General features: G+C 45.8%; 2 long non-coding RNA genes across 2 annotated transcripts; one reads left to right on the forward strand and one right to left on the reverse strand.

Annotated features, from left to right (window-relative positions):
* Positions 1–1823: 1823 nt before the first annotated feature.
* On the reverse strand, positions 1824–4226 carry LOC113967395. The gene is made up of 4 exons (XR_003534157.1): positions 4109–4226; positions 3451–3577; positions 2711–2987; positions 1824–2249 (listed from the first exon to the last, which is right to left on the reverse strand). It is a non-coding gene; the product is annotated as an uncharacterized LOC113967395 (long non-coding RNA).
* Positions 4227–4256: 30 nt separating this feature from the next.
* On the forward strand, positions 4257–10916 carry LOC113967396. The gene is made up of 3 exons (XR_003534158.1): positions 4257–4370; positions 9323–9480; positions 10549–10916. It is a non-coding gene; the product is annotated as an uncharacterized LOC113967396 (long non-coding RNA).
* Positions 10917–12403: the final 1487 nt, after the last annotated feature.

Genomic DNA, 12403 nt, shown 5'->3' on the forward strand with positions numbered 1-12403 from the left:
GCTGCCTTCCATCCTTTCCTTTTTACCTCTGCATGGAAAATATATTAAAATTGCGAGTTTTGTTCAGCTCCAACTTCAAGATGGCAACATATGATATGATATTTGCCAGCTTTTGATTAAAATTACGCTTCTCTGATCCATAAGCGTAAAGCTTGTAATACTCATCTCCCAAATCCTTGATTTCTGATGTTCACTCTTCCCATAAATTATCAAGTACAGCCAATAGGAAGCAGCTATTTTCTATCTAGTAGAAGTCAGGCAGATTTGTGGATTTGATGCTCCAGAGTTGAAGCTACTTTAATATGCCAAATTTATGGAAATGCTGAATTTAATATTCTCAGAACAAACCACACCTGCTTTTCAGACAGAATTCCTTCCCTCCTCTGCCTGCTCCCTTGGGTTTGGATAATCTCACTGTATTTTTCATGGCTTTCTTTCAACGTACCCGAGGCATCAGTTTTCTTTGTGCTTAAAACCAGAAGCTGTTTCATACAGTCAGACTTGTTTCATCCAGAGTCAGATTGTTTTCCAGTGGGAAGGTGGCAGGATGATGCTGAGGTGCTGAGGATGCAGGGATGCAGAAGGCATTCTTGTTTCCAGCTGGGGCAGCTGTGTGTGGACATTGGGATGAATTCTCACCAGTTTGGCTGAACCTGGGTTTTTTAAAAACCTGGGGGTGAGCCACCACTTCATCCTGAACAGTCCCAGAGAGACTGGGATCAAAGCTGCAGTCTGGGAGCTTTGCTGGTTTTAAGCATCCAGCCAAAAATCCCTTTCCACTGCCCCTCCCAAAAGTGCAGTGTGGGCAGAAATGATTATCCCAACCATCATGTACCTTGCATGGCTGTAGGATTCCTGGTCTCAGTGTCACACACAGCACAGGGAAAACTGGTCTGACTATGGAGATGTGAAATAACTAAAAATGATGTGTTTTTCTCCTTTGATCCTTAAGAGAAAATAGGTGACACTGGTACATTTAGATCCAGCCTATCCATACACTATCACACCAGTGTCATCCCTACAGGAGCACTCCAAGATATACTAAATGGTTGGAATAAACTCCTCTGTTTTGAGCAGGAATTGACTGTGCACAGCACAGGGATGGGAAAGGGCCGTGTTTCATCAACTGGTGTGGTGTCTCGAAGAGGTGACATAGTTGGCAGCAAGAAGAGGATGTTGCAAGGTTTCACAACTGCAAACACCAAGCTGAACCTTTTTGGTCAAATCCTCATCTGGTGTAAATCAGTCCAGATTCACCAAAGCCAAATTGTTTCTGGATGCTGTTTCCCAGTTTTCCAGAGTCAAAACTGATGTTTATAGGAGCTCATAGTTGCACATATTAAAGTAATCAGGAGGATTTTCATTACTGACTGTGCAAGTGAAATGAAGACAGACATAATGGAAATGTGTTCAAAAAATCTTATTGACAAAGAATTTAAATAAAAATGTTTTGGGGTTTTTTTTTCTCCTGTGTATGGCTGTTGTGCACAGTAACCAGGTCTAACAGATGCCAGTAAAACAATGGAAGGATTGTAGCAAGGAGGAAAGGAAATGTATTTCCCAATCCCTACTGGAAATTATGTCTCTGCTTAATTTCTCCAAGCAGCTTAGATTTAAATAATTCCTTTTTTTATTTTTTCCCTATTTGCCATTTCCCATAGCTGCACATCCCTTGAGTGAGCATCTTTCCTTTGGGATTAGCCACAGAAAAACATTTCTCTTCCTCACCTCTAGAGTAAATTCATTTGGATTTCCCCAGATCAGTCAGTTCCTGCTCTGCTTCTTTCTGTTGTTGTTACACAGTCTGGGTTATCACTTGTTGCTTTGTTTGAGAGAATGAATATTTTTATTTCACATTCAATCCATGAATACTCATATTTCATATTCATGCAGATTTTCATGTTGTTCACAACACCCTTGCTTTCTCCTCAGCACACCAAGCAGCTGGCACCAAGACTCCAAAAACCTGCTCCTCCCCTCTGCCTTCCCTCTTTGGTCTCCAGACCTTCTGTCCCAGTGAAGGACCCATTTCCATGAGCTGGGCCGGTGCAGATCTCTCCCTCTGTCCTGTAGTAAGGGAAGTACCCTCTGGGGGGAAGGGGCTGGCTCAGGGGTGGGATCCTGCTGGGGGAGGAGGGCAGGCAGAGTTCAGAGCTGCTGGCTCCTGATGGGAGCTGCTGGGATGGTTTCTTTCCATGGGTTGGAGGAGAAATTGTCCTCTTGCTCAGCTCCAGACTTGGTGGGATGCTCTGAAAAAAATATGTACAGGACCAAGAGCTAAGGGTTCAAACGATGGGGACTGCACTGCCCCTGGGGACACAGCAGGGACAGCAGTGGGACAGATCCCATCAGAGCAGCAGGAGTCTGGGGTCCACAGGTTGTTTCAAGGGACAGGGACCTTGCCAGGGCTGCCTTAGGTATCTCCTTCCTGCAGATAGCTCTGCTCCTGCATCACGTTTTCAGAGCACAAGACATCACTTTGTTCCTAAGGCCCTAACTTTGAGGAACAGTGTGGCGTGAGATGTGCCTACCTTTCTTCCTCCCTTCCTACCCCTTTGAGAAACATTAAAGGGGAGTTCACCTCCCCTAATTTGCAGGTATTTAACCCAATTTAACCATACAGGTAATCCACATGTGAGTGGTTGCCCAGAAGCTCTTCATATGTTCTGCAGTACAGAAAATATCCCGTGGAGGTGGCTGAATAACTCACTTTCTCATCCTGCTTGGTGTCAGCCTTGCCTTCATCGGAGCTTTCTTCTGCTTCTGGGAGGGTGTGTGATGATGCAGAGTGGGAAGATGGGCTGATACAGACTTGAGAGGTTCTGTAGTAGGGCAGGTATGCAAGATCCAGCACCAGGGAATCTGGGAATGGCTCATTGCAAAGCAGGAGGTTGGTACTGAAGCCTTCAGGACTGTCTGTGCTCAGCAGGATGTGCTCTGAGACTCCTGGGCTGAGTGATGGGGATGTGGATGTCTCCTGGAAGGTCCTGAAATGAATTTGTATTTAATCAAATGTGATAAAATGATGGTGTCAATGGGCAAGAGCCACAGGTAAAATCAACCACCAATTTTAATCTGTTCTGCTGCACACCCAGGGCCTGGCAGGAGGGGTTGAGGGAGAATGAGGCCAGTTAAAAGACTGAGGATCACAAGGATTTCACGTTGTCTTTCAGCTCTTTCTCCTTCAGTCTTAAAATGTTTCCTCATGCAGGGTTTTTAATTAAATGTACATACCAAGTTAGTTCCTCTCAAGCAGTCTTTAGCAGTTCACACCGGAAAAATATGATGTTTGATGTTTTCTCTGTGTTGATGAAAAGCAGCAAGAATAAAGCTTGAAAAACAAGGTCTCCACACCCTGCTACCTGATTTCCCATAGCCTACTAGTTTGGCACTGTATGGAACCATGGCCCACAGAGACAGTGTTTGTACCTCATTTGAGGTTAAACTTACATCAGCTTTCATGAGCTGCCTTGGCAGATTCCAGGCCAAAGACAAGGAACTCCCACAGGCTTGGGTTATTTAGGGTGATTTATGGTCTCCTGAAAATCTTGGTAGATCAGCAGTGCTTCTGAGCGTTCTGGAAATGGAAGAACGTTAAAATTTGGGTAAAGCCTGAAAAAAACAACGACCTGCAGAATCCTCCTCTCCTCCAGATACATTCTTTTTGATTTTCCATGCAACCAAAACAGGCAGATGCAATTCAGGTCTCTGAAAGAGTTTGAACTGGATGTTTCAAATCAACTCTACTTTTATGTCTGTCTTTATTTGAAAGGCTAATTTATCAGATCATCACTGCCATAAGACACTATTTCACTGGGGAAGAAAAGGTCATCTTGCTGTTATAGATAAACACACACAAATACTTTTGTACTAGAAAATTCATCTGCTCTTGGCTGTTTGCCACTCTGGTGCTGTTAATTCCCCATTCACATTTATTTTCTTCTGCTTTTTTTCTTATCTAAAGCCCTGTCTCTAAGGGGGTTTTTTTTGCATTTAAAGGATATCTCAGAAATATCTCATTCAAAAGGGCCTGAATCTCCACATTGGGTGACATAAATGCCACCCACCCGTTCACCAGGGTGAGAAAAAAAGACATTTTTATAGTTACCAAATATTCAGGAAGAATCCAAGAAGGGAAAGCCAGCGGGGAGAGAATCATCCCGTGTCTCTGGCTGCCATGGGGATGGGGTTCTGGGGTAGCATCACAAAGGGGGAACACTCCACCCACCCCCAGCTCTCCCTGCTGGCAGAGCTGGCCCTTTCCTGCTCTCCAGGACAGTCTTGTGGCCATCCAGGCTTTATTGGGATGCTCACAGATGGCCTGGCTTCTTTCTAAAGAAGCATCAGTTGCTTTTATCCCTGCCAGTGAGGTACTGAACTGCTGAGATCAGCCCTGATACAGCAGAGAGCACCTTCCTCCACCTCCTTCGCTGGTGAGGGAGAGCCTGTTAGATGGACATCCAACCAAGCAACCAGCAGCCAAAGTGACACATTCCAAAGGATAAATTTTAACAGAAACAGCATTAGATTAATGCTTCTTTTCTCATTTTCATACCAAACCCTGCAAAGACAGTGATAAGGAACATTCAGTTTTACTGTGACATAATCATAGAATCGCAGAATGGTTTGGGTTGGAAGGGAATTTAAATATCATCCACTTCCACCCCCTGCCATGGGCAGGGACACCTTCCACCAGCCCAGGTTGCTCCAAGCCTCGTCCAACCTGGCCTTGGACACTTCCAGGGATGGGGCAGCCACAGCTTCTCTGGGCAACCTGTGCCAGGGCCTCACCACCTTGTGACTAAAGAACTTCTTCCTAACATCTGATCTGAATCTCTCCTTTTTTTGTTTAAAACCATTCCCCCCTGTCCTATCACTATCATCTTGTGCTGAGTTGCTCTCCCAATATCTGCCCATACAATAATGCATTTCTGGTTTATAAACATAGAAGAAAGCAGGAAAACGCCTCAGTTGTGCCTTTTAAGGTATTTTTAATCCATGTATTGTTGTGCCTTTAAAGTTATTTTCTGAATAATGTCTTTCCATACTTTAAAAAAAAGAATGTATCCTGTAAATATATAGAAACAGACACAGTGATATTTCACACTGAAATAGTTATCATCTATTTTCCTCCATTCAGACTTAAAGTATTTTTTTGCTAAATCATAGATTATTTTTCTTATTGCTGCCTCGACATGTATGTATTTCAGAGTTTAACTGGCAAGTGTAATAGATTGAAACAGCTCCTCTGACAATACATTAAAATTGCTCATAAATACCTGGGTAATGGAGAAATTCAGAATAAGATTCATCCCTGCATAGTATTTGATCTATTTACTGAAATTCCAGAGCTCTAAAGCACAGGAACAATTTTGAACGGACTATATTATTATTCATCCCGTTTATTATCCTGGTTGCTGCCTGCAGTAAAAAGTGGTTTATTGTAATGTGATTTCTCAGCTGCATCAGTGTGATAGACCAGCAACTAATGAAGTGTTCAGGCACCCAAAACCCCAGCATCATTGAAATTCATTGCCACAAAGATTCTGCCAGGACTAATTGCTGTCAAGGCTGCTCGTGCACACGCCTTGGTTTCATTCCAGAGAATGGCAGAGCTAATTCTGATACAAACCAGCGTGAACAAACCCCCCCCAGCCTGCAGCACATCCCAGCACAGGGCTGGAGCTTCCTCCAGTGAGCTCCCACTCCCACAGGGCCAACAATAGTCTGAGGATTTGGAGACTTTGCTTTTCTTTTCTTTTTTTCCCTGTAAATTGAAATATGGCATTTGTGTGCAGAGGAAAGGTGGGAGGGACTTAAGGAAAAAATGGGGATGCCTCCACTGCCTGATTTACACCCTGAATCACCGCGCTTTGAGCAGGGCACAGGCTTTGGGACAGAGGAAGACTCAAAGTCCCCAAAACTTGGGATTTGAAGATGAGAAGGCAGGGTTGAGCACCAGCCCATGGCTGCCGTGGTGTCCCAGGCCCTCCTGGACACCTATTTACAATTCTAAAGGGTTGGAAACACTTGGAAACAACCCACAAACTTTTACTGTTCCCCAGTTCAGGCCTGATCTCGCACAACCCCCTGCACGGTGATTCCGGTCGAGTTGCACCCAGGAGGGGGGATCCACATCCGTGCCAGTTTAGGACCAGCTCCCCGTTTTCGAGCACATTAACAGCACCCAGAAGGGCTGTGGTGCACAGGCTTTGCAGGTCTGCTCTGCAGAGCATGAACAATTAGGAGAAATTGGGACAGTGAGTCCCACAGGCACCCCCTGCATGCCCTCCTGCCCCCCTGCTTGTTGAGCTCCCACCTCCAGCTCCCGCTGCCCTTGCAGCCTCCCCCATCCAAGGCACAGATCCTCCCTGTGCCCCCAGATTTACACCCACACCCCGATGTCCAAACACTCCTCCTGAGCTGCAAAGGCTCTTTTGCAAACCGAGTGTGTCTTTAAAGATTCCTTTACGCCAAAAAGTAACAGAGTCATAGAATTGTTAAGGTTGGAAAAGACCTCTGAGATCGTAAAGTCCCACTTAGGACTGAATACCCCGAGTCAAAGTGCCATGTCTGCTTGGTTTTGGAACACATCCAGGGATGGTGACTCCACCACTTCCCTGGGCAGCCTGTTCCAATGTTTAACCACTCTTTCAGTGAAGAAGTTTTTCCTAATGTCCAACCTGAACCTCCCCTGGTGTAACTCAAGGCCGTTTCCCCCTGTGCTATCTCTGGTTCCCCGGGAAAAGAGGCCGACCCTCAGCTCGCCACAACCTCCTTTCAGCTCGTTGTAGAGAGCAACAAATGCAATTTTCAGGAAAGGAAGAGAGAGGAAGTTTTGAGCTGAGCAGAAGTTTGTGAACCCTGGGATTGCCTGAGCAGATTTGTTGAACTCCATTTCCATGCTGTTTGCACGTTCCTGTTTCAAAAGTCAGCCTGCGCGGATCGCTCCCGGCACGCCTTGCCAAAATCCTTGGGAGGGATCCAAGGGAACGATCTTGACTGCTGCAGGTGGGTTGTGGACCCTTGAGAGGCGCTGGAGGTGTCAGGGAGCTCACTAATTATGGCTCATTACAGCCTGCAGGGGAAGGATGCTCTCAGCACAGAGGGTCAGGGTGCTTTCACAGGACACCTTTCCAGACCCCTCCTGACGTGGTCAAGGTGAACAGGGATGGGGAGTCTCCCCCTCAGCCTTCTGGAGTTACATTTTGGTGCTGGGATCAGTGGGTGCTAAGCTGGTCTTCCAGCATTTTCCACAGTGATTTCCCTGCAACTTCAGCCCTCTGAGACTTGGCCAGTTCGTTTCAACAAAGACAATGTTTATTATCTCAGTGAAAAGCCTGGATGTGCCGGTACGTTGTGCTTGCTGCACACACATTTTCGAGCATTAGTCATGCCATAACATCTGCTTTTTATTGGTAATTACACTATCCCCCATTTTAATAAGAGGTAATTCTTAAATTTCTCATAAAATATATATGACTCCGGGGAAAGAAGGTGAAAGGTTTCGCAAGCCTCTCACAGCCACAAGACCAAAATGAGTGGAAATAAATCCTTCCTGAGCAGAACTCGTCCAGCCACTCACGACAGCACGTCTGGGGATGCCTGTGGGACTCACTGTCCCAATTTCTCCTAATTGTTCATGCTCTGCAGAGCAGACCTGCAAAGTCTGTGCACCACAGCCCTTCTGGGTGCTGTTAATGTGCTCAAAAACGGGGAGCTGGTCCTAAAATGGCACAGATGTGGATCCCCCCTCCTGGGTGCAACTCAACCGGAATCACTGTGCAGGGGTTGTGCGAGATCAGGCCTGAACTGGGGAACAGTAAAAGTTTGTGGGTTGTTTCCAAGTGTTTCAGACCCTTCAGAATTGCAAATAGGTGTCCAGGTTAATGGTCCATGGCTTGTTTGCATTCCTATTGACGGTGGACTTGGTATAATAACGTGCCAGAAAAATGAGTAACATCTGAAGTGGAAGAGCAATATCCAGATAAAGAATCATGAAAGGAAAATCTTTTGGGGCTCCATTAAAGGCTTCCAGTTTCTTATTTCCTGCTGTTTCTCAGTCAGTAAGTGCTGCTGTGCTGCTCTGGCCTGTGAGAATTGGGCTCTGCAATTCCACGGCTTGTTTCCAGGGATTTTTCTAGTGATTCTGGACAAGGCAGTGACAAATGACACTTTCACAAGGTCATCCCTGAATCTTTGAAAACCAGGGAGCCCTTTCAGTGGCTCCTGCCATTCACGGAATGCCAGCAGCCAAGCCCATATGGAGCATTGTGTGCTCAGCTCGTTGTCGATGCAAATGCACACAACCAGTTTTGATTAAGAACAAAAAGCAGAATTGACTCAAACTGCTTTTTTTTTGTTGCTGCTGTTTGAAACGCTTCAAGCCTCTCATTATCATCAGGGCTTCTTTCAGTGCAGGAAATGGGAATTTCCATAAAATAATGCTGAAAGGCACAGGGCGAAGTCAGGGAACATTCACGTTCCTGAACAAATGGAGGGATAAACATGCAAAGCAAATTTTGGGGAAGCTCAAATAAACATTCGAGGGCGTGTTATGGCGTGTGGATTGTTTAAATTATTCAATATATAATTGGTATAAGGTAAAAGGACAAAGCAGTGGGGTTTAGAGAGGTTTTTTTTTTCCCTTTGCAGAGTAACTCAGAGCTTACCAGGGTGTGATTATTGCATTCAACAGAGACTTTGTAGGGTGGCGTGTCCAGACTGCATCGTTTTCATTTGGGGGTTGGATTAGATGACCTTTAAAATCCCTTCCACCTCAAACTATTCTATGATTTATGTGAACAAGGAGCTCGTTCTGATGCAGAAGAAGGTCCCCTGGCAGCCCTGGGGTCACTGAGGTGGGATCAAAACCACTTTGTGGGCTGTGTTTGGAAGGGCTGGTGCTCAGAGGGATGTGTCAGCTGCTGAGCACAGCCAGCACGCAGGTGGTCCTGTGCTGCTTCCCATCCTCGGGATGTCCTGGCTGACTGGAAAATCCTTGTGCCAAGAGAAGCTGGAAAGTGGCAACCACGTTCTTCTCTCTTTCAACATCCAAATGCATCTGGCCAGAGAGTGCCTTTGTTTTTTTATAGGGTTTGATCATAGCCGGGGCTGGCAGTGCTCCTTGCAGATCAGGGTGTTCAGTATTCCCAGTGCAAGCTCCATGTGTGACACTGCAGGGAGCTTTTTCTGGGAGGAGGGGGATGAAGGGAAGGACATTTTCATCAAGGATGACGTTAAAGAGCTATATTGCAAAGACAAGCTCTCCAAAATGAGAAAATGGGGGGATTGAAGCTGCTTTGTCCCTATTTCCCTGGAGATTTCAATAACAAAACCAACTCCTGGTTCCTGTTGTTGCCTACCTGCCTCCCCAGGGGGGATGTGGAGTTCAGGTCCATTCCATGTGGCTGCAGAGAAGGAGAATTGTGTTCAAGGCACTGTTTTGCAGAGGATAATCTACCTGTGAGGGGCTGGCAGGTGGGTGACCATCGCTTTGCTCTGTTCCCAGAGTGGGGAAAGAAGCTGTCTTTGAGACTCTTACAAACGTGGCTGTCATTTCCAGAAATATCTTATAAATAAGGCACCAAAAAAAGCCTTAAAAGCTATTAAAAGCCTAAAAGTAATTAATGTGAGGGAGATTATCTGTCCAATTGTCTTTTGGCAAAGTTGGTGTTTACTACGTGCTGTCTTGACAGCAAATGTTCCCAGTGTCACATGTTTCCTTGCATCACCTGGAACAACCCAGTGAAACTATCATTCTAAACAACACACAAACCACCCCTTGCCTTTGGTTTGATGATTCAAACAGCAGCTCCCACCTCTCATGTTGTGGTCGTGGAGGTCAGAGAGAGTGAGCTAATCCTAGAGACAGGAGAATATCCACAGGAATAATCCCCACCATTTGGGAGCTGGTGGTGTGGTGTTGGGGGAGCCAAAAGTCAGATTTCAGGGTGAGTTGGGAAAAACTTGGATCGAAAAAATACTGAAAAATAAAATATATTTTCTTTTGGTTGTTCCACCTCAAATGAAGTGTCACTGTATCTGTGCAGGACAACCCCAAATACAGGAAAAGCATTACAGCTGGCAACATCTGGGAAGCAGAAGCAGCCCAGAGCAGAAAGCAGAGAGAGAGGATGTGGCAGGGATTGGCACCATAAAGTTTTCTTGAAGCAAATCTCTCTCCACCTTCACAGTGGTAGGTGGCAGTGGAAAGAAAACTCATGGTGTGTTTAAAAACCAGGACATCTTCAAGAAATGTCACAGAAACCTTGAGTAGACATGAGCAAACAGCCCTGGGGGAGTCATTTGTCTTTGCTGTCAAGAGGAAAATTAAGACTCCAGGGGACACAGAGGCTGGGTTTGATGGATGCTCGGAGCAGAAGGCAAGCGGGTCAGCATTCCTGTCCCCCAGGAAAACAGGTTCTTTCCCTGGAGAAAAGTGACTGGAACAAGTGTACACCTGTGCAGGGGAGAGAGGGGATGGGAAGATAAATGGTGGAAAAGTCCCTAAAATGATAAGTGTCTCTTCTTGTTTGGGATTGACAGGAATAACCTCGCTGGAGAAAGGAGAACGGGATCCCCACGAGCTGGGGGTGGGTTGTTGCTCCTGAGCACTTCTGTGGGCAGAGCACAGACGAACCACAGGGACACCCAGCCCTGAAAAAGAAGAGAAAATTAATTTCTGTTATGGTCAAAATCCAAGAAAATATTGCCTTTTATGTAGCCTTGGAACTCTTCTAGATCAAGTACCTTGTCATCCTCTTAACATACACATACACACAGAGAAATATCTGCTGATTAATAGCCTGGATCCATTTTAGTGGATCCCTGGTCAGCTGTGCAATATGTATTTCTACTCAAAACCAGAATTTGACTCCTATAAGCAACCTATTTCCATCAGTGAATTTTCATCCTGGTGAATCGTGCCACTAGTGTTATTGACTTTTTTTTTTTCTGTTTTCTCATCAGATTTATTTCAGCCATAAAACACAGAATCTGGTGATTACTGTTCAGCAGATTTCAGTTGAGCAATTGGTGCTCTGGGTTATTAATAAAAAGGAATAAGGAAAAATATTCAGATAATATTTCAATATTATTCAATATCTGAACTTTTTTTTCCAGCCAATGCTGGAAAAAAACTGCAGTTCAAGACAGATTCCAAGTCTTGAGGTCATCTTAAACAATATCAAAGATTTTGAACTTTTTTATTAAATTAGAGTTTCTTCAACTACTTTTTCAGTTAAGGCATTGAGGTTGTACTGAAGTCTTTAAACGTTGTTTTTTTTCCTGCAGTTCACACATATAATGAGACACACCAGTGAGCTGCAGACTTTGGCAAGCACAGACATCTCTAAAGAGACTCAAGGTGTTTATGGACATTTCAACCACGTTACATCTTAAGGGCTGGGCTTTAAAATCTCAGCATCTGCAGCTGTTTCTGAGCAGGTAGAGAAGAAAAGGTACCAGAGGACTGGAAAATACTTGTCTGGACCTTGATAGCAGTCCCTGATCGTGGCAGTCACCTCCATCAGTCCCAGCAGTGGGAAGGCACAACCTCTTCATTAGTGTCCTCTTAGAAACATTAAATTTCCATTGTGTCCTGTGACATCCAGCCCTGGAAGAGGAGTAAGAAAGGAAATTGCTTTTGGGGTTGCCAACTCCATCACCACCTCTCTGCACACATGGCAGTGACCAGTGGTTCGAACTGGATGGTTTATGTTATTTATTTATCACACCATTCCATTTATTTTAAGGAATATATTCTTCACTGAGCAACCTGGTCCAGTGGAAGGTGACCTTGCCCATGAAACTGGGAGAGCTTTAAAATTCCTTCCAGTCCAAGCCATTCTGGGATCCTGTGATTTGGCATCTGTGATTTTCCTGTCAGGGAACGACCCGTGGGTGCAGCAGCTCCTTGGTTTGGTGTTCACCCAGGTTTGCTCTTTTACCACCGACAGAGTTCCGATGGTGCAGCTGGGAATTGGTCCAGAGCTGCCCTCGGGGCATCCTGGGATCAGTCAGGCTGTGGGGTTTTGACACGGATGTCTCATCCACACCCGCTATTCCCCTCTGCAGCAGCTCTGCTCCTCCAAAAATCCGGGTGAAAAAAAGTCGAACCCCTTGGTCCTGGTCCTTCTGTGCCTCCCGGGGCGGGGTGTCCCTGCAGCTCATCCAGCCCGGAGAGCGGGACGGTCCCGGCAGCACCGGGACGGGGAACGGAGGGAAGTGGATGCAGCCGGAGGGAGGTGGATGCAGTGTGTCCAGGAAGCACATTCCCGGGACATGACGGCACATCCCGGGGGCTGCACTTGTGCTGGGAAGGAAGGACTGGGCTTGAGTTCAGGCTCCCCTTCTCGCTGGGGAGCAGGGCTTGAACACATTTGCTGAAGCCACTTCTGTG

Source organism: Neopelma chrysocephalum, unplaced genomic scaffold (genome assembly GCF_003984885.1).
Source record: "Neopelma chrysocephalum unplaced genomic scaffold, ASM398488v2 Primary Assembly neopelma1_63, whole genome shotgun sequence".
Lineage (NCBI taxonomy): Eukaryota > Metazoa > Chordata > Aves > Passeriformes > Pipridae > Neopelma > Neopelma chrysocephalum.